This window comes from Ahaetulla prasina, chromosome 5, assembly GCF_028640845.1.
Source record: "Ahaetulla prasina isolate Xishuangbanna chromosome 5, ASM2864084v1, whole genome shotgun sequence".
Lineage (NCBI taxonomy): Eukaryota > Metazoa > Chordata > Lepidosauria > Squamata > Colubridae > Ahaetulla > Ahaetulla prasina.
Genome location: NC_080543.1, coordinates 125871167 through 125894613, shown reverse-complemented (window position 1 = coordinate 125894613; position 23447 = coordinate 125871167).

The window sequence follows — 23447 nt, the reverse complement described above, 5'->3', positions numbered from 1 at the left end:
CGGCAAGAGGCAAGATATTGTCGTGTCCCACTCCTCTGCTGACGGCCGGGTCAGGGAAATCCGAATCAGGCGTGCCTCTGCAGCTCTGCCAAAGTCCTAGCAAAGTTCTCAAGGCAGGCAGGAGACCAGAAAGTGACTTCAGCAAGATATGTTCGACTTTGCCTGACTCAGAGAATGCCAGAAAGCAGATCCTTTATATAGGCCATGGGGTGTGGCTCCATGACTCAGCACTTATCCAGGCCTGCCCCTCCCTTCCTTCTGACACCGCCGCCTATCAATTCTTCTGAAGCGAGGGTCACTCCAGTCGGCAGCTGTTGGTAATTGACCTCCCTCAGGCTCACATGCTGTGGGGGAGGGGGAGGGGTCTAGTTGCTCCGTTTGCCTGGGCATGGAGCCAGGGCTGGGGCCGGGAGGGGCTTCCTCCTCCTCAGCCTGTCTGGGCATGGAGCCAGGGCTGGGGCCGGGAGGCATACTAGGACATTCCTCAGCGTTCGGAAGCAGATAAGAAGGCCCCGGCTGCGGTGAGAGCGGGCAAGACACAACAGATATTTTTTTTCTTTTGTGAGCCTGTGTTTCATTGTTTGCAGGGAAACAGAAGCTCATGAAAGAAATGCCACGGAGATCTGACCTGGGGCAATGGCGTGTGTGCCAGCAGAGAGGGCTCTGTGTGCCACCTCTGGCACACGTGCCATAGGTTCGCCATCCCAGGGATGGGGGTCTCCTGCTTGAGCAGGAGACTAGAAGAGGTCCTTTCCAATTCTGTTATGCTATGTTCTAAATTGCATTCTGTTACTCTCCTTTTGTGGACGGAATAGCTGTGATACTAAGTATTAATGCATACTGTATCTCTAGCCAGTTGTAGTAGAATAGACAATTTAATGTACAGCTTGTGAAATTGAAGCTTCCTAGCTTATTTCTCTAGGCTGACCTGTGACCAATCCATCTAATGGAATCATTTTCCACCTATCCGAATTGCCAGAGAATCTTATGTTTTCCATCAGGCGTCTGTTTGGCCTTTCAGGAAGGAAGTTTATATTATCCCCGAAAATACAGTGTACAAATATTTGATCGGACAATCATTTTTTTCCCCTTCACGCATTTCACTTTTATGTGCATTAAATATATAAACAAATATCAGGAGGGGCCAGACACGAAGCCCTTTAATTTAAGAATGGTCTGTAAGGTTTTCTCAGAGGAAACTCATAACACTTCATTTTGAAGGATATATTTGCAGCCAGTTCTGGAGATTTGCTGTCTGAGGCAGTCCTGATAGTGGTAGAGGATGCTGACTTTCAGCAGTGTCGGGAGAGGCAGAGTAGCTAAACACCCTGCATAAAATTAATAAATAGTTTTGCGATTTCCCCCCCCCCTTTAATTCAGAGACTAGCATATCTGCTGATGTTGCAGAGTCACACTTGGAGGTCTAACAACTGGGATAACTAGAAATGTTCCTTAAGTGAATGAGTAGATTATCTTTAAAGAGATAGGTTACATTGGAATTAATGTTGGCTGGCAGTCCTAGAATCAATGGGTGAAAAGAATTAGGGCCTTATCCATTGCTCTTCATGCTGATCTCTCTATGCTTTAGTAAACAATGAGCAGAGGAAACTTAAAGATTCTTGCAGACATTCCAAGACATTCTTGCAGACATTCTTGCTGAACTGCACAAAACATATGCACAGGTAGTACAGTACTATATGTATAAATTGAAGCTGGATCTTGCACAGGTACAATTACAATGCCTTGATAAGATCACACTTGGAACAATGCATTCAGTTTTGGTCCCCACCAAAAAAAAAAAAAGTGTTGAGACTCTAGAAAGAGGGCAGAGAAGATCAATGAAGATGGTTAGAGAGCTGGAGGCTAAAAATTATGAAGAACTGTTGCAGGAATTGTATGTAGTGGTATGGTATGTCTAGTCTAGTGAAAAGAAGGGTTAGAGCTGACATGATAGCAGTGTTTCAATATCTGAGGGTCTGCCACAAAGAAGAAGAGGTCAACTTATTTTCCAAAGCACTAGAAGGCAGGACAAGAAGCAATGGATGGAAACTAATCAAGGGGAGAACCAGCGTAGAACTTAGGAGAAATTTCCTGACAGCAAGAACAATTAACCAGTGGGAGAGCTTTCCTTCAAAAGTTGGGGTGCTCCATCACTGGAGGCTTTTAAGATGAGGCTGGACAACCATTTGACTGAAGTGGTTAGGGTCTTCTGCTTGAAAAGGCTGTTGGCTGTGAAGACCTCCAGGGTCCCTTCCAACTCTTATTCTGTATCTATAAACTGCATATTATGTTCATCAATGTGACTGAAGAAGATCTTGAGCGTTGGCTCATTATATTTATCAATTTATAGTAGTCAAAAATATTACAAAGGGCTTACAATCTGAAAGAAAGCAAGAGAATGCTGTAGGAAACAATCTATAGAAAGGTTTGTTGTGAATGTGTGAAGTGTTTCCCCTTTCTTTCTCACTCTGATAGATATTTCTATTAAAATATTTCCATTTTTTCCCCCATACAGATATTGACAGACTCAATGGTGTTTAATGCTTGATCTGTCAAGTGGCTCACATATTCACTATTCAAAACACTATTTATCAAAGTAACCAAACCTAAATAAAAAATAAAAAATTGGGCTTCTTTTATCCGTGGCATGTAATGATTAGAGTTGAGAAATAAGTCCATTTTTTTTGTTTGTTTGATGGAACATTGCCAAGCCCTTTTGAATGCGTTGCTTTATTGAAATTTACCTGCAACATTCATCCTTCATTTCAACAATGAAAAACAACACATATTATTTGGAACTCTACTGATGCTTAATCCCCAATTTCCCATATATGATAAAGTTTCTTTGAATCTGAAGGATAATCATTGTAAAAAGTCAAAAGACTGAATGTTGCCAAGAAAGCAAATGACAGACTGTATTCAGTCGGGAAGCAGAGATTAGGACTTGTCAACCATATCCATTTCACGTGGCTTGCTTGTTTTTAGTATTATTCATATCCCATTAAGGGAAATTGTTTTTCTGTTAAGAATGTCACAAGCACTTGAAGCTTCAATGCTGGAGACGCCATCATCACATTATTTTAAAAGGAAGGAAAGCCGTACGAAAACGAAGATGGTAGCACCAAATTAAAAACACCACAATGCCACTCACTTTCAAGGGTGAGTGAAACAAGCTTAGTAATGCTTAAAGTAAAGAGCTATAGAGGAAGATTCCCTTGCTACCTCTTAGCTTAACCCTCAGAAGTCTGGCATCTACATAGTACTTCCATGCAGAAGGATTGAGTTCATGGTAAAGGTAAAGGTAAAGGTTCCCCTCGCACATACGTGCTAGTTGTTGCTGACTCTAGGCGGCAATGCTCATCTCTGTTTCAAAGCCAAAGAGCCAGCACTGTCTGAAGATGACTCCGTGGTCATGTGGCTGGCATGACTCGACGCCAAAGGTGCACAGAACGCTGTTACCTTCCCACCAAAGGTGGTCCCTATTTTTTCTACTTGCATTTTTATGTGCTTTCGAAACTGCTAGGTTGGCAGAAGCTGGGACAAGTAACGGGAGCTCATCCCATTACACGGCAGCACTAGGGATTCGAACCGCTGAGCTGCCAACCTTTCAATCGACAAGCTCAACGTCCTAGCCCCTGAGCCACCGCGTCCACCCTGAGTTCATGATATAGGTGATTTACTAAGATGCATGTTGCAACAGGAATAAACCTAGAGCAAGATTTTTTGGTGTGGGGGACCCGTATCTTACCTATGAAATGGACTCAAATGTCTATACACCGATGCACAGAGTATGCGGAATAAACAGGGTGAATTAGAAATTCAAGTAAATGAGGGCAGATATTGTATTGTTGCCATTATGGAAACTTGGTGGGATGAAACCCACAATTGGAACATACAGCTAGAGGGATTTAAATTATAAAAAAAAAATAGACCAAATAAAAGAGGAGGTGGAGTTGCACTATAGATAAGAAATAACTACATCTTTACAGAAACAGAGCACAACAATGATGAAAATTATCTTGAATGGGTGGAAACCAGTAGTGGGTTTCAATTTAGTTTGCTACTGGTTCGCTCGTGTGCACACGGTCACCTCCTGCTGCTGCCGCTACTGATTCATCCAATCCAGGGCGAACCGGTAGCAACTCACCACTGGTGGAAACTAATCAAGGAGAGAAGCAACTTAGAACTAAGGAGAAATTTCCTGACAGTTAGAGCAATTAATCAGTAGGAAAAAAAACTTGTCTCCACAAGTTGTGAATGTTCCAACACTGGAAGTTTTTAAGAAGAGCTTGGATAACCATTTGTCTGAAGTGGTGTAGGGTTTCCTGCCTAAGCAGGGGGTTGGACTAGAAGGTCCCTTCCCTTCTATTCTATTCTATTCTGTTCTGTTCTATTCTATTCTATTCTATTCTATTCTATTCTATTCTATTCTATTCTATTCTATTCTATTCTATTCTATTCTATTCTATTCTATTCTATTCTATTCTATTCTATCAGATTGGGAGGCTAAAATTAGAAAACATGGTTCAATGGCAACATTGCAAAAATATGTCCATAACAGAAGTTTAACTAAACTCATAAATGGTTCACTTGCCTATGGTATATCACAGAGCTAGGTGGATTTAGGTAGCTGAGTATATTAAGGAAAGAAAAAGAAGAAAACAAACAAGTGGAGCACCAAACAAATCAACCAAGAGTTCTCATGAGAGCCGGAAATGACCAGAGAGCCACAAATTATGCTACTTTAGATGCATTACATGAAAACTCAGCTCTCTGGAGAAGTCTCTGATGTCATGAAAGGTAGATGGAAAGAGAAGATGAAGATGACCAGAAATAAGGTGGATCTACTCAGTTACAACAGTGATGGGTCTTCCATTGGAAGACCTAAAAGACCAAGTAAAAAACAGATCATCAGGGAGAAACATAGTGTACTCTGCATAGTCAAGAGGAATTGACACTAATTTGATGGCACATAATCACATATTCACTCACTCCGTCAACTATCTAAACTACGAGCCATGGTTGTAGATATAAATGACAGGGAAGAGAAAGTGTAATCTAGGCTTTCTTTGTTTTTCCTTGAAGATGTTTCACTTCTCATCCAAGAAGCAAAACATTTCTGATGAGAAGCAAAATGTCTTCAAGGAAAAACAAAGAATGCCCAGTTGCCTCTTGAAAAAGAACCTTTGGGAAAACCATAACCTGGTTGACTGAAAATATCCATAGACAAGATATAGTCTAATAATTACTACCAACCTGCCTTCCATTGAGGACCTGTATACTGCACGAATCAAGAAGAGGGCCGTGAAAATATTTACAGATCCCTCACATCCTGGACATCAACTGTTTCAACTCCTACCCTCAAAACGACGCTATAGAGCACTGCACACCAGAACAACTAGACACAAGAACAGTTTTTTCTTGAAGACCATCACTCTGCTAAACAATTAATTCCCTCAACACTGTCAAACTATTTACTAAATCTGCACTAATATTAATCTTCTCATTGTTCCCATCACCAGTCTCTTTCCACTTATGACTGTATGACTGTAACTTTGTTGCTGGCAATCCTTATGATTTATATTGATATATTGACCATCATTTGTGTTGTAAATGTTGTACCTTGATGAATGTATCTTTTCTTTTCTTTTACACTGAGAGCATATGCACCAAGACAAATTCCTTGTGTGTCCAATCACACTTGGCCAATAAAAAAAAAATTCTATTCTATTCTATTCTATTCTATTCTATTCTATTCTAGTCTAGTCTAGTCTAGTCTAGTCTAGTCTAGTCTAGTCTAGTCTAGTCTAGTCTAGTCTGTTCTTTTAATTCCCACTGTGGTTTTCTTTCTAAAATTTAAATGTAGTCATCTCTTTTGGGATCATCTTGCTTTTTCCTCTCTTTTTCCCCCTTATTTTCTTTGCACTCTATATCTACTTTTTATATACAGTGTATTTTAATACTTCAATAATAAATACATTTTTCATTATTACTAGGATTCCTTGCAAAATCAGCCAGATGCAGAGGTGGTATTCAGCCACTTCGGACCGGTTCAGGCAAACCGGTAGGTTCTGTTTTCTGTGGAATCTAAATCAGGCGGTACAGCTGTTCCTCCCGCCCTCGCTGTTCTACTTAAATTCCCAAGCCTCCTTTTTCTGTGCACAGTGCGTGTTAGGCACATACATGCGTGGCCAGAGAGCCAGTGGTAAACCAGTTCAGATTTCACCACTGCACTTACCCATCGAGTCCTTCCCAAGTACCTGGGATAATTATTGTTTATTAAAAAGAAAGCATGTACGAGACATATTTACATTTATTCAAAGGGTACCAGCCTCCTTATCTATTTGAGCCATTTCAGATTACGCCTCCCATGGGCTTCAACCAAGGCAAAAGAAGTAAGGTTTGCTTTCATAAGCTTTCAGGTTTTGCCTGAAGCGATATTGTTGAATTTAATACTCTGCTTCAGGCAGCAAAGTCTCTTGGTGTCCTCATATTTTAACAGCAGAGATCCAAACTACACCTGAGAGACAAAACCTGGGGAAATTAATTCATTTTTTTTAAAAAAAAAATCAATCACAGTCACTTGAATAAACTGATATATACAATTTATGCTGTTAAGGTTACTACTGAATGCTCTTTTTTTTTTCTCCCTTCCCTTCCAATTTAAGGAACTTGAGAATCAAAGATACAGTCAATGTAGAAAAGCAGACTTTTTGTAACTACTTTTTCCAATTGTATATAGTGGAAATTTATATTATATTCCATCAACAACAATGTATTGATTGATAAAGGTAAAGGTTCCCTTCACACATATGTGCTAGTTGTTCCTGACTCTAGGGGATGGTGCTCATCTACGCTTCAAAGTCGAAGAGACAGTGCTGTCTGAAGACGTCTCCATCAGTGATGGATTGCTACCGGTTTGCACTGGATCGGGTGAACCGGTAGCAGCAGTAGAGGGAGACTCCGCCCACCTTCCCGAATGCTTCTGCACATGTGAACTGGTAGTGATGGGATTTGGAACCCACCCCTGGTCTCTGTGGCCATGTGGTCGGCATGATGAAACACCAAAGGCACAAGGAACGCTGTTACCTTCCCACCAAAGGTGGTCCCTATTTTTCTACTTGCATTTTTTATGTGCTTTCAAACTGCTAGGTTGGCAGAAGCTGGGACAAGTAACGGGAGCTCACCCCATTACGTGGCACTAGGGATTCGAACCACTGAACTGCCAACCTTTCGATTGACAAGCTCCGTGTCTTAGCCACTGAGCTACCACATCTCTAATGTATTGATAGGCTTAGGTAACTTTTTAAAGGCAGAAAAATATGAAAACTCTAATAGGCAATGTTGTATTTTAGGAGATTTTCCTGAAGAGGACACAGTATGTTGCCTTTATATGTATACATTTGCAAACCAAATGTAAGGCAAATGTAAAAGACACAGTGCTCATCTCTGTTTCTTGGCCGAGGAAGCCAGCATTGTCCGAAGACAATTTCTGTGCCCAGCATGGCTATATGCCAAAGGTTCACGGAACCTGATTTCCTTCCCATCAAAGTGGTACCTATTCATCTACTCGCATTTGCATGCTTTCAAATTGCTAGGTGGGCAGAAGCTGAGGCAAACAATGGGAGCTCACCCTGTTGCACAGAACTTGGGTCTCAAACCCCAGCTTTCAGCTCTCCAGCTGGCAGGCTCAGCCTCTTTAACTACTGAGCCATCGCGCCCCAAGAAATCAAATGTATATCAAAGAAAATTCACCATCCAGATCTCCCTCTGAGGGAGATGGATTGAAAATCAATCAATCAATCAACAAACAAATTAATAAATACAAGACCAATTTTCAAAATTATTGGGAAAATTACTGTATCCATAACAGTTAAGGGAAAGAGTCAAGAGCTGGAAAATTGTTTGGTTTAGTTTAGTTTTGTTTGGTTTAGAGTTACTTTCTTGATTAGCCCTTGGGACATATCAAAGTGCAGAATTCCAGGCACAAACTATTACTAAAATCCAATGAAAACAATCTAAAATGGAATTGGATAAAATACAATTTAAAATGAAATTGGAACAAAATACAATTTAAAGTGAAATTGGAATAAAATACAGTTTAAAATGATAGCTTCCATTAGCCTATAGGCCATATAGTGTTGTACCTTAGAATTGTTGATGAAGGTATCTTTTCTTTTATGTACAATGAGAGCATATGCATCAAGACAAATTCCTTGTGTGTCCAATCACAACTGGCCAATAAAAAATTCTATTCTATTCTATTCTATTCTATTCTATTCTATTCTATTCTATTCTATTCTATTCTATTCTATCAAAGCACAAGGTGCAAACACATATCACCAATAAAATCTTATACAAACAATTTAAAATAAGAGCAGGGTAGAATAGAGAAGCTACAATATAATTTAATACATAAATATATAAAATAGAATAAAATGACATAAAATTATATTCTGATGTCACCCTTACAGTCTACCCCAATCAGTCCCACGTATGCAGATCTCAACTGAACCATTTTGTTCGAGTACTGTGCTGCGTTAAATGTTATTTTCAGGTTTTGGCCCACACATAAAGTAAGTTGTTTTGATATGGGGATCCCAGTGGGTCATTTGTTTGGTATATGGACCAAGGTACCTGTCTCTCACCCCCTTATACAAGCAACAGTCAAATAGGATGTGAGCCAGATCTTCTATCTCTACCGGTCCGCAAATGCAGAGATGCTCGTTGTAGGGTATAGAATGGAATCTCCCATATCTGACCTTTGCATCAAGCTGCTCAAATCTTGCTCGCATAAATATCTCCCTAAGATATTTTGGCAGTTGTAACTTCAAATAGCTGTCTACTTGAAAAATATGTTTGTATTTGCTCAGTCATGTCAAGTTACCCAACTTACTAAGGATAGCTATATCATTTTGTGCTTCTATATCCTTAATTCTGTGCCAACTCAGAAAGCTCAAACTGCCCAAGGAGCTACTGATCCAGTTCTACAGAGGAATTACTGAATCTGTCATTTGCACCTCTATAAATGTCTGGTTTGGTTCTGCAACCCAACAAGACAAACACAGACTTCAGAGGATAATTAGAATTGCGGAAAAACATTTCCTACCAATCTGCCTTCAACTGAGGACTTGTATACAGCACACATCAAGAAGAGGGCCGTGAAAATATTTACAGACCCCTCACATCCTGGACATAAACTGTTTCAACTCCTACCCTCAAAACGACACTACAGAGTACTGCACACCAGAACAACTACACACGAGAACAGTTTTTTCCCAAATGCCATCATTCTGCTAAACAAATAATTCCCTCAACACTGTCAAACTATTTACTAAATCTGCACTACTATTAATCTTCTCATCGTTCCCATCACCCATCTTCTTCCACTTATGACTGTAACTTTGTTGCTTGTATCCTTACAATTTATACTGATATTGTTTCCTGATTGCTTATTTGTAGCCTATGACTATCATTAAGTGTTTTATCATTAAGTGTTAAATTTGTAGCCAAGACTATCATTAAGTGTTTTAAGTGTTGTACCTTGATGAAGGTATCTTTTCTTTTATGTACACTGAGAACATATGCACCAAGACAAATTCCTTGTGTGTCCAATCACTCTTGGCCAATAAAAAAATTATTCTATTCTATTCTATTCTATTCTATTCTATTCTATTCTATTCTATTCTATTCTATTCTATTCTATTCTATTCTATTCTATTCTATTCTTTGGGCACCTCTTTTTATGAACTGTTCTCCTGTTACATAGACAGGAAGGCCATAACTTCTTCCAAAATTTGTTAGTTTGGTGATCCAGGAGATTTGTGATTGTAATTTTATTTGCTCTAGCAGACATCACTTGGGGAGTCTCCATTTCATTGACTTTCCACCAGGAGTTATATGCTCTAATTTTGGATAGTGCATGAATTCTATGGATTCCCAGTTCAGCTCTCACTGCTGCAGATGATGTTCTTGGATCTATATCCAAAATACATCTCAAATGCTGGGACTGTGTTTGTTCTGGGACTGTAGTTGAATATAGACCCCAGGGAAAATTGTCTGGTAAATCAACAGTAAAGAATATATCACAGTATTCTCTGATTCAGTGTTGCTTTGGAAGTATTTTTTTTTTAAAGTTGGCATTCCTTTTTTTTTTTTTTTTAAATTAAACTGTTCAGGATGGTAGCCTCAATTTCATTTGAAAGTCAAATACTTTCAGGGGGAAAAAGGTGTAAAAAAAAGATTTCTATATATGTTTTGTTATTGGATGTGCTAAAGAAAAACTAGCCGGCTTCATATCAAGTATTTCATCTGTACCAGTAATTAAAGTGAAAAGTAGCAGAGGCCATATATATATATATATAAAAAAAAAGGTGTGATTGCCCATAAATATTTAGTATGTCACCTGACTGAACTTGGAGGAAAGGTGGTGAAAATCATGCCACTTCAGATATTTGTTGCTAAAGATTGATAAAGAGAGATCACAACTCCTTTTAAAATTAACTCCAGTGATCGGTGAATAAACAACAGCATAGAAGCTGATACCAACAGCTGTCTTAAAACCTCCATTGTTATGGCAACTGTCATCAAACTGCATGCTGATTAAACAATTAAATGCTAGCTAACAAAGGGGGGGAAAAATTCCTGTGTGAGTTGGAGGCTCATATAAATCTATTAAATAAATAAATATAATAGAATTCCTGCCACGGAGCATTCAGCAATAATAACAACAACAACAACAACAACAACAACAACAACAACAACAACAACAATAATAATAATAATAATAATAATAATAATAATAATAATAATAATAATAATAATAATAATAATAATAATAATAATAATAATTTAATTTGTATACCGCCCTTCTCCCGAAGGACTCAGGGCGGTTCACAGCCAGGTAAAATCGACAATAAATAGGTACAATACAATAAAAACAATGATAAAAAACTTATTAAATTTGGCCCATAATTAAAATAAAACCATAAAACCCCAATTAAAATACAAATAATAAACTAATTCTATGCCAGTTCCAATGGGAAACACCAAAAATTAGCAGTAGTTAACAGGTTTAGAAGAGAAGTACGCCACAATTACAAGATTTTTCTTTAATGCCACACTGCTCTCCGTGAGAATTACATGCTATTAGGAAAGTAACATACCAGGACAGTAGAGCACACTAAGAAAATCTCAGAGGTTTCTAACAAATATTGAATTTTGCTCAGTGGCGAAATCCTCCACGGTTTGCCATCAGTTTGCTGCCCACACATACACAGTGCGCACCAAACATGTGCTTCGCGCAGAAAAAGGAGGTTTAAGATGGTAAGTAGAACAGCGAGGGGAGGGAAAACAGCTGTGCCGCGCAATTTAGATTCGCTAAATATAAATTGTGTGGCACAGCTGATCATCGGAAATACCAGTCTGGATGAACCAGTAGCATTTTTTTACTACCAGTTTGTGCGAACCAGTAGCATTTCACCCCTGATTTTGCTACTTTCTGAATGCAGCATGTCCATATTTTGGCTCGGAAGCTAAACTCTGCTTACTACATCAGAGGTAGATGAGGGAAATCACAAGGTTGTAGGAGAAACTGCAGAACAGAACAAAAGAACAGAACAGAATGTTTTATTTGACCAAGTGTGATTAGGTAGTCAAGGAATTTGTATCAGGTGCAGAAGTTCTCAGTGTACATGTAAGGGAACAGAATAATAATCACCATCATAATAACAATACCAATAAGAAAGGATAGAGAAGAAAGAGGAGGAGGTGATGATGATGATGATGATGATGATACATCCATATTACATGGGTAAATATACATACAGTAGACATTAGGCAGTAATGTGAAAAATAGATTTTCAGCAGAGCGATGGCATAAAGGGAAAAACTGTCCCTGTATCTATTTGTTTTGTCATGCAATACCCAATGCCTTCCGCTTGACTGCACGAGTCAAGAAGAGGGCCGTGAAAATATTTACAGATCCCTCACATCCTGGACATCAACTGTTTCAACTCCTACCCTCAAAACAATGCTATAGAGCACTGCACACCAGAACAACTAGACACAAGAACAGTTTTTTCCCGAAGGCCATCACTCTGCTAAACAAATAATTCCCTCAACACTGTCAAACTATTTACTGAATCTGTACTACTATTAATCTTCTCATTGTTCCCATCACCCATCTCCTTCCACTTATGACTGTACGACTGTAACTTTGTTGCTGGTAATCCTTATGATTTATATTGATATATTGACCATCAATTGTGTTGTAAATGTTGTACCCTGATGAACGTATCTTTTCTTTTATGTACACTGAGAGCATATGCACCAAGACAAATTCCTTGTGTGTCCAATCACACTTGGCCAATAAAAAATTCTATTCTATTCTATTCTATTCTATTCTATTCTATTCTATTCTATTCTATTCTATTCTATTCTATAGCAGTGATGGCTAACCTTTTCTGGACCAAGTGCCCAAATCGCGCATGTGCACATGCCCGAACCCCCAAAATGCAATGTGTGTGCAGCCCCATGCATGTGACCCCATACACCCCACATGCATGCACATCCCCGCATGCACCGCACCCCTGCGCATGCATATGCCCCCTACATGCCCCTCATCCCCCACACATGCCCTGCAGGGACCTGAACACCAGCTGGCTGGCTGGAGGCACACACTCATGCACAGTAGAGCTGGACTGGGGCGACGGCTCACATGCCCAAAGAGAGGGTGCTGCGTGCCATCTGTGGCACGCACGCCACAGGTTTGCCATCACGGACCTATAGCAGCATCCTGAAGGGATAAGTTGAAACAGTTTATGTCCAGGATGTGAAGGGTCTGCAGCCCTCTTTCCGACCCACACAATATATAGATCTTCTATGGAAAGCAGCTTGGTTGCAATTGTTTTTTTTCTGCAGTTCTATCTCAGAAGAACCGTCTCTACGGTCCTAACTATCTCAGAAGACAACACTTCTATACTGTCGCCAGGAAAACCACATAAAGATGTCACCGAGTAATATGCTGATCTTCTGACCTCTAAGATCACAGGTGAGGTATATATTGCTTTAGTGGGCAAGGCAACAGAGTCAAACTTAACAAGATTTTACATGCTCCCAAAGCTGCCTATTCTGAAAACTAGAATTCCAAATTTCTTCTTTAGAAGGAAATGTATCAAATATACCTGAAAGAAACCTGACCTTTATTTATTACCTTCCCCGTTGCACATAATGGAACATGGTTTTGGGTTTTTTTAATACTCAAACAAGGTAAGAAAACAAAACAAAAAAATCTCAATAAATCCTTCTTGTTCTTATTTGTATCCTGTGGTTCCTGACTTAAGCAAGGCCTTAGGAAATGTCAGAATTAATCAATCAAATTGGGTATCTCTGTTAGTTTTATAACTATCCTATGAGAACCCCTGGAATCAGATTGTAGCTACGGATGGAAAAATACATCAGTGTTGATTTCTGTCAATTTTTTCCCCTTTTTTCAGAAATTCAGCTTGTCCTGTTTCAAAACTAGTTTCAGTCACTTTTTCAAATATATGTCCTGCCTCTTAGGGCAGCTCAGTGGTTAAGAGGCTGGGCAAAGCTGGCAGCCTAGGTTCAAGACCCATGCACCACGCGACTGGGTGAGCTTTTGTCATCGTCCCAGCTCCTGCCAACCTAGCAGTTTGAAAGCACACAAATGCAAGTAGATCAATCGTTACCACTTCGATGGGAAGTGTTGTGCCTTGTCCTCCTCAGTCGGGCCCCTCCCGTCTCCTCCCGGGCCTGTTATCAGACTCCAAGTCTGATAATGAAGATGAACAGCCCGTCTCCATCCCCCGGCCCTAGCCCCATGCCCGGAGAGGAGCCAAGGAGTGAAAACAAAAACACAATACAGCTCACTCATACAGTGTGTGTTCCTTCAACGCAGCCGTCAGAGCAGAAAGTCAGCCAAGTGGTGCAATTACCCGGACCTGCTCCCTCTGACCCCTTCCTTTCCCAGATGCCGACAGTAGAGACAGCTGAAGACAATTCAGAGTGGGAGGATCCTCGCTTCCAGAGAACTGAGAGGCGACGCCAGCAGAAGGAAGGGTGGGGCAGGCCTGGATAAATTCTGAGTCATGGAGCCACACCTCACAGCCTATATAAAGGACCTGCTTTTGGCATTCCAACCTTGAATCAAGCAAAGTCTCATCGAGTTTGCTGAAGTCACAACTTGGACTCCTGCCTGCCCGCCCTGAGAAACCTCGAAGGAATTTGGCAAAGCTACAGAGGCTTCGTTGCCATGTTTGATACGGACTTCCTTGACCCGGTCGTTGGAGGGGGAGGGGGACACAACAGGAAGATAACAGTGTTTCATGATGTCATGCTGGTCACTTGTCTGTGGAAATGTCTTCATACAGTGCAGGCTCAATGGCCACCCCACCCCCCTATAGTCAGAAACGACTAGCAGAGTAAAATCCGCAGCTCTTTATGTTGATAATGTTTACAAAGTTTTTTTTTTCTTCTCAGAATGCATTTTCTTTGTGATTTTTGCTACTTCAGGCATTTTTCTACAGATTTTTCTGTATCTATGTTTGAGTTGTATAATTTGGGGAACAGCACAGCTTGCCCTTCTCTTGCTGTTCTAACAGCAAGAGAAGGACATGTTTCAAAAGGGTCTTTTCATAAGGAAGAACCTTCTTCTTTGTAACAGTATCAAAGAAAGGAACTTGAATGAGCCGATCAGTAGCGGGTTCTGCTTACCTTCGCTACTGGTTTGGAACTATGAGCACGCACATGTGTGCACTCTCTTTACTCGCACATGAAACTTCTGTGCATGCATAGAACTTTCTGTCCATGCGCAGAGAATCTGTGATGACATCCAGGCGGGTGGGCAGAGCCTCCTGCCACCGCCACCACTGGTTCACCCAAACCAGTAAAAACCCAACATTGGAATCGATGCTTCCTTAAGCTAATTGATCAACCTGTGCTGGGAAAAGATAAGGGGTTCAGTTCTTCATATAAGTAACCAGTTGGTCTACTTCAGGGGTGTCAAACTCGCATCATCATGGAAGTGTCACATGATGTGATGTGACTTTTTTCCCCCTTCGCTAAACTGGGGGTGACGCATCTGGCCCGCGTGAGGCATCCGACCCACAGGCCCACAGGCCACGAGTTTGACAGCCCTGCTCAAACAATGTGTCAGGCCTGGAAACCATACCAGGCCGTAGGTTTCCAGATGCTGCCACATTTCTCCCCTGAGGGGAAGAAGGGGGGTTGATGGGTATGGTAACATTCTTCAAGCGGTCAAGGTCGGATTGTGTTCGCATCTGTAGAAGGAGTGGCAAGAAGAGGTTTCAAATAAAGTTGAAGAACGTTGGACCATGTGACCGGCAAAGGGGTTAGGGGGGTGGGACTCTTGGGTTTGTATAACTGGGAAAAGAATCCGGAAATTTCAGTTTTGGAATTTCACTCATCGTGTGCCAGTTTCCTTATGCTGGTAAAGAACTCTGAAAGACAATGGCTTCAGAGTTTTTTTCATGCAGAAGAGGTTTTTCTGGAACCTTGACACAATGACCACCAGTACATGAGCCTAGAGGTGCTTATTATGTTCCTTCTCTTTCTCACTCTTTCTCTCATCCTCTCACTAAGTGGTTCGTTACCTCACTGGTATGCCTTCCTGAAGTTGGGTTTGGTTTGAAGACTTTCTCTTCAAATATATAAATAAATAATCAGGTTATTTTATTGATCATTGTTAACACTGCTTGGAAAGTAGAGCCGGTTTTCTGAAAGGTAATGATAAATAATTGAAATACACAAACCAGACCTATAAAGGGAAAGATTCCCCTCGCACATACGTGCTAGTCGTTCCCGATTCTAGGGGGTGGTGCTCATCTCTGTTTCAAAGCCGAAGAGCCAGCGCTGTCCAAAGACATCTCTGTGGTCATGTGGCCGGCATCACTAAATGCCAAAGGTGCACGGAACGCTGTTACCTTCCCACCAAAGATGGTCCCTATTTTTCTACTTGCATTTTTTATGAGCTTTCGAACTGCTAGGTTGGCAGAAGCTGGGACAAGTAACAGGAGCTCACCCCGTTACGCGGCAGTAGGGATTCAAATTGCTGAAATGCCGACCTCAGCATCTTAGCCACTGAGCCACTGCGTCCCTCTGAAACTGGACCTATACAAGTTGCAAATTTTGAACCAAATGGCAAAATTGGAATGGTTCTTTTCCTCTCTGAGCTTCTACCCTGTTTTCAGCATTTATATTTTGATGCTCCTAACCTGGTTGGAGGGAACCTGGTATGGTGAAAGTGATCTACCTGAGCAGACCTTGAGTGTAATTGGTTATTTATTAAGAGTGGAGTATCTCCTAAGTCATTTGCTGGGGTGTACATCACCATGTTCAGCTTGCTGTCAGCATGAGGAGATACAAATCTGTTATGTACACTAGGACAGCATCTTGTGTTGACAGGATCAAATACATTTGTCTTACAGGAATGGTGAAACAGCATTATTTCCAACTATAAATCTCAATTCTGCAGACTTTCTGTTTCCCCCATAAATTCTGCTGTGATGTACAGACTTACCTGTAATGGGCAGTTTCCCCTAGTAGATGTTCCTTCAGTTGGAAGATTTCAAGCCCTCAGTAATGTCATATTTTTCTGCCCATCTCCATCTGAAAGGTCTCACTTCTGTCAAATTTCCAGGACAAAGAAACCGCTCGGCTCTAAAGTTTTGCATCTTGATTAAAAACAAAATCATAACCAGGATCTCAGGAAAATTAAAACTGTCAGATAGGTGTACAATTAAAATTTGTAAAATTAATGGCCTGCAAAGAGAAAAGGGCTTTCTGAAAGCAGTCCAGATGATCTGGTCAACAGGAGACGTTATTAAAGTGCACATGATAAATGAAGACAGGTGAACATTTTCTGGGCTAAAAAAGACCAAGGACAATTTTTTTAAAAAGAGAAAGTGGAAAGTGATATGTTTTAAGTTTTCCGCAGGATTATAATTAACCACAGAAGAGGACCGGTAATCTAATGAAGAGAAAAGCCTTCTGCTGCTGGGCTAAGAAGATACTCAACTTAAGTTGGGCTGAAGTTCATCCTATCTTAATGAGGTATCCAGAGTCAAAGATGCTGAGAAACAAAGGGTATTTTTCCCCCCCACAAAACATCAGCAAGCTAGACTTCTAAACAAATTAATCTGGGAGTAACCTTTGAGGTACAAAAAGCTGTAGACCCTCCAGATTCTTGGACTTCATCTTCTGCAGTCTCTTGCCGTTGACTTTGCTAGCTTAAGCTGATTGAAACTGAAGTCCAAAACACAGGGGCATGTCTTCTACCACACAATAGGGTCAGACAATAGAAGGAGTAAGAAGTCTCTGAATTGATTAATGCTTATATGAATACCTGGGCTTTTTTGTGGTCCACCAGCAGCCTGCGGAGCTGGCAACAGAGTCAGACAGATGAGGCTGAGGAAGAGTGTGGGCTAGTCCTGGAGGCTTGGAAAAGCCCAGATGAGGGCTCTGCATCAGAGGCTGAGGTGGGGCCAGGGCCATCGGAAGTGAGGAGTGGACTCCAGAGCCTCCAGAGACTGATGGTAGTGAGGCAGAGGAACAGGAGGAGCCTGTTCCTAATGCACGCATGAGAAGAGCTGCCAGAAGACAAGAGCAGCTCAAGCAAAGAGGATGACTCAGGAGTAGGGCCAAGAGATGATTGGCCCCTCCCAGAAGGCTTAAAACAGACCAGCAACGGTGTTCAGGCTTTGCCAGAAAACAACGTTGGTAGCTTCGTCTGCTTACATTTATTTTTGTATCGGTGTCTTCTGAACATTTGCCAAGAAAGGCCTTTGGCAGTTTGCCTAACTGGACCAAGGTTTGTGATAGGACTGAGGAATTTGTGTTGGGAGGAATTTGCTTTAATTTAGTTGAACTACGCTGAGAATGAAGTAATTCTCACCTGTTCGAATAAAGTTTGTTTTTTCACTGACTGAGTTTCTTACTATCTACTTGAGCCTGGGTCACAACAGGCTTATTCCTATCCCAGCAGAACAATCGCTTGAACTCTCTTTGCTTCAACCTATAGATCACATCCTTGCAGCCTTGTCAATAAAATATAGTAACAATGCCATGCATGGATATTTAAAAATTGGTTCGGTCTACATTTTTAAAAAATCAACCTAGTTGCTCTGCAAGATCCAAATGACAATCTCCACTACCGGTTTGCTTGAACTGGTCCGAACCATCTGAATACCATCTCTGAATAAGACTGTCTAGTTTACAAAAACAGAATCAAAGCTTCAATTTTTTTCTCACTGAAAACACAAAATCCGGATGCAAAATTAAATATAATCTCTTATTTGGATAAAAGAATCAGTTTAACCATCTCTTCTTCTCTTTGCTGTGGGGAATAATATATCATTCATTCTCATACTTTCAAATCCAGTCCATAATATTTTAACAACTTTAATTGTTTACATTGCTTTGAATTTTGTGGTTCAGTTCCTGGCTTGGAAAGTATGCACTTGCATTGCAGCATTAAAGCATGCACACACACACGCACACATACGCCCACTCACAAAATGCATAATTTATACGGAAACAGAAAAGAAAGGGATCTGGGGGAAATAAATGTTAAAAATGCATGTGTTTTTTTTTTAACAACCGTAGTTGTCTCTCCCTCTCTCTCTTTCTGTATAAACACACACACAATATGCAAATATAACATTTGTGGAGAGCGAGAGTGTCCATCCAAATCAGAAGGAAGAGTTAAGTGGGGAATTAGTCAGGAGTCATTATGTAGACACAAGGGGGCAAGATCTGACTTCCCTTTAATTCTGTTGAACTGCATCTAGTCTTTACGCAGGAGCACTGCTAGTCTGAGAAGAGTCCGGTGAAATAAGTAATACTGTACAACAATAAAGTAGCTAATGTAAACTCTTCATGTGTGGGTCCGCTTGTTCATGCCTGACAACAAGGGGCTAAATTTTTCATCTACACAATCCATTATGTCCAGTGGTGGGATCCTGCTGGTTTAACAACCGGTTTGGTGATTGTGTGCTTTGCTGAGCATGTGTACATGTATTTGTGCAGTTTTAAGAAAACTGTTGTGCCTCGCCCGCCCTCTTTTCCTCAGCCGGGCCCCTCCCATATCCTGCTATCTGAGCCAGAGACTGATAGTGAAGAAGAATGGCCTGCCATGCCTCCATCCTCCAGCCCTGGCACCATGCCCGGACAGAATGAGCAAACAAACCTCCCTCCTACAGTGTGTGAGCACAAAGCCAGCCACGTGCTAGAATTGCCGGCAGCAGAGCAGGAGGACGGAAAGACACAGTGGATGGATCCCCGCTTCCGGAGAATGGAGAGGCGACGTCAGCAAAAGGAAGGGAGGGGCAGGCCTGGATAAGTGCTGAGTCATGGAGCCACACCCCATGGCCTATATAAAGGATCTGCTTTTTGACATTCCTTGAGTCAGGCAAAGTCTCATCTGGTTGCTGAAGTCACACCTTGGATTCCTGCGTGCCCTGAGAACTCTGACAGGAATTTGGCAAAGCTGCAGATGCTTCGTGGCCATGCTTGATACAGACTTCCCAGACCCGGCCGTCGGAGGGGGAGTGGGACACGACAAAAACTTACCTTCCGCGTTACTGCTGGGGAGTAACACAGCTGAGGTGTGGCAATCCACTCTGCCGTGCAAATCATCTGAGAAGATATAGGTCAGTAAAGCACAGGGGTGGGCTGGCAGGCGGGCCCACTTGATTGTTGGAATGAATTGGTTCACTCCCAGCTGATCGTTGGAGCTACCGGAGCTACCGAATCCCAGCCCTGATTATGTCACATTAACCATTAACAGAAGAGGAGAGCAAATGCCAACGAGTAGCTACTTCTTCTCGTCTCCTCCATCATCTGGAACTTCCCTGCACAGCCACGTAGGAAATATTATTTGTTGCCAGAAGCTTGAATTAGAACAGGTAGTTGTTGCCTGCCTGTTGCTCTTTTTCATGTACCTCCTGAAAACTCATCATGTTTCACAGAAGACCATTAGCACCAATATATGACAAATTAATTAGCATGTGTCTGAAAATCGTTTATCTTTTATGACTCGGGACCTGCTTTGGCAGGGGCCATTCACCAGGGGCTTTACACTAAACAACAAATTTACCTCAGAATTAAGACTTATTTCCCAATTAGGCTATGCCAACTGCCCAAGGCTATTCCAGGATATAAGAGGCTATGTCTGCTAATGCAGAGTGAATCTAGCGGGTTCTACTAGGTTTTACTTTTCCTTGCACCTATTCCCCTTTAAGATGTAATTAATCTTTTTTAAAAATACCATTCTTTTTCCTTAGGAAAATCTGAAGCTCCTGTCACCTAACAAGCAAACAAATTGCCTTATTTGTTCAGCAGCCAGTGGACCTGGTAAGAGGACTGGGAGCAGTTTCTGATGCACTCAATCCTTCAAAAGAAGCCACACACAATTTTTTATAGCTGTTTTCCTTCAGAAACAGGCACGAGGAAGCATAGACATTATTTAATTTTTACAGATCAATGGCATTCCGGAGGTCACAGGTGGTGGTATTTTTTTTTCCAGAAAAGTCACTAGTGAATATTATCAAGGCTACTGTTACAGACATCAATTCCATTATGTGTTAAACTAGCTTCAAGGATAGACATAGACCTGTCTGATCAGCTTCCACAAAAAACAAGGATTTGGTCTTAGGCATCTCTACAGGCCACCAAAGTCAGTACCATCTATACCAGGGGTGTCAAACTCAAGGCCTGGATCTGGCCTGCGGGGTGCTAGATCTGGCCCACGGGCCCACCCTGGAAACAGTGGACTGGCCTCCATGCCTCTGCCAGCAAAAATGGAGCTCGGGAGGGCTGAGCACATTCTTCCCGAGCTCCATTTTTGATGGCAGAGGGTTGCAGGAGGCTGTCACATCTGAAAATGGAGCCCGGGCAAGTTGCATGTGGCACCCCTGAGCTCTGTTTTTACTGACAGAAGTTTGCATGAGGCCATTGAGGATGAAAACAAAGCCTGAGAGGGCCACACACTTCTTCCCCAAGTTCCATTTTTGCTGACAGAGGACTGCAGGAAGCCGTTGCAGCCAGAAATGGAGCCTCGATGAGTGACATTGAGCTGGCCACACCCAGTGTTGGAATTCAGCCGGTTCAGGCCAGTTTGGGCAAACCGGTAGCTAAATTGCTGGCTGGCTCCGCCCCTCCCCACCCCCTCCACCCTTTCCAGGAGTCCCCATGCACCCCATTTGGCTCCCAATTAAGTACAAGAAGGCCTCCTAGGCCCAAAACGGTGCGTGGGAAGATTCAGCACTCCCCGCAGCCTGTGTTTGCTCCAAGGGGGAGTGCAGGAGGCCGAGTGTTGCCTGTCACACAACCTGGCTGTTATGTATTCATGTTTGTACCTTTAAATATTTGAGCGGGAAATCAGCACGTTGCTGATTGGTCGAAGCCTCCAGCAGAACTGTATAAAAGGAGAGGTTTTTCCCCCAGCCTGTTGCTGGGTTCACCCTATATTAAAGAGCTGTTGTCACTACCCTGGTCTCCAGCCTCGTTACTTCCAGAACATAACATTGGCGACGAAGGTGGGATCTCGAGGCTAAGGAGAACCAGAACCGAGCTGAAGCACGATAGACCCGAACCCAGCAAATCCAGGGCAGAAAAGCGGAGATGGCCAGTTACACTCCGCCCGCACCGTTCGACCCGGCTAAGGAGAAATGGGGAACGTATATGACCCGTTTGAGTTTCTAAAGCCAACGAACTGCGGAGTTCCAGACAACCGAAAAGGGCTTATTTCTTAAGCCACTGCGGTCGGAGGTCATCGACATTGCGGAAGCCCTGGCAGAGCCAACGCCGTTGCAGTCGGTGTCGTGGCCAACTTTACAGACTTTACTAAGAAACCACCGCACCAACGCCCGTCCAAATACGTGCGGCGGTTTGAATTCGGAGGCGAAGGCAGATGGAGGCGAATCCATCGGCGACTACATGGCCGCCCTAAGAAGGCGTCAAGGACTGCGGATACCGTGACCTGGGCGAGGTGCTCCTCGAGCAACTCATCCGAGGTCAAAGACATCCGCTTTGAGGCGACGGCTGTTAGCAAAGAGCAACCTAACGCTAGCCAACGCTCTGGACGAAGCCAGAGCACATGAAATGTCCTCCCAGGCGGCAGAGACACTGCAGAAGCCGGTCCCACAAAAGGCGAGCGCGAAGGAAACTCCGGTGCACCAGGAGGAGGTTCAGACCGAATCCGACGGTGAAGACGAGGAAGGGGTCTGCCGCACCGAGAAACGCGACAAAGGGGACCGAGATGAATGCGGAAGCTGCGGGGGTCAACACCAGCGCCAACGCTGCAAGTTTAAAGACGCGACATGTCGGCGGTGTGGGAAGAAAGGGCACCTAGCTCAAGTTTGTCGAGCGGCCCAACCTTCCCGCCGAAAATTCAAATCGCCAATCAGAGCGCTGAATCGGCAAGGCGACCGCGATTGGCTCAAACAAAAAGGCGCGATTCCAACCAAACAACTGTGGTCATAGGCGTGCTCGACCAAAGTGGAGAAGAAGATCTTCACCAAGCCAAAAATAGAGAGTGCGGTGCGGCTTGAAGTAGACACGGGATCAGCGATCACCATCATGTCCTGGGACACTTTGGCGAAGTCGCTGCCGTCCGTCGCGGCGCCACCTGCAAGCACAACGGCCACGAGTCCACGACTACCAGGGAATCGCATCCCTGTTCGAGGACCACCTCCGTCCGAGTCGAGGTCCACACAAGAAGACCCTGCCCATCACGATCGTCGAAGGAACTCTGCCCAGTCTGTTGGGACTAGACTGGTTTCGTGCCCTGGGCATGGGAGTGACTGGCATCTACAGAAGTGACTGCAACCTGAAAGACATTCTCTTTAACGAGTTCGAAGATGTCTTCAAGGACTGCCTGGGCAAGTACAAGGGGACCCCTATTTCCTTCAACTTAGACCCCCAGGTAGCCCCCATTAGGCTTAAGGCGAGGAGAGTCCCTTTTGCCCTAAAACCAAAAATCGATAAGGAGCTGGATAAGCTCATTAATCAGGGGATTTTGGTGCCAGTCGATCACGCAAAGTGGGAGACACCAATCGTCACCCCCATAAAACCGGACGGGTCAATTAGAATTTGCGCTGACTACAAGGCGACGCTTAACAAAGCCTTACAGAAAAGCGCTTACCCGGTTCCCGTGGTGCAACACTTATTGCACTCTTTGGGGCAAGGGCAAGTCTTTGCAAAGTTAGACTTGGCCCAAGCCTACCAACAACTGCCAGTGAGCGCCCGCGTGAAGCCCAAGCGATTGTGGCACAGGGGGCCTTCAAGTGCACCGATTGCAATTTGGGGTCAGTGTGGCACCAGGGCTGTTCCAAAACCTGATGGAACGACTACTGCAGGGCTCCCAGGGTAGTTCCCTACTGATGATGTCCTAATTTCAGGGAAAA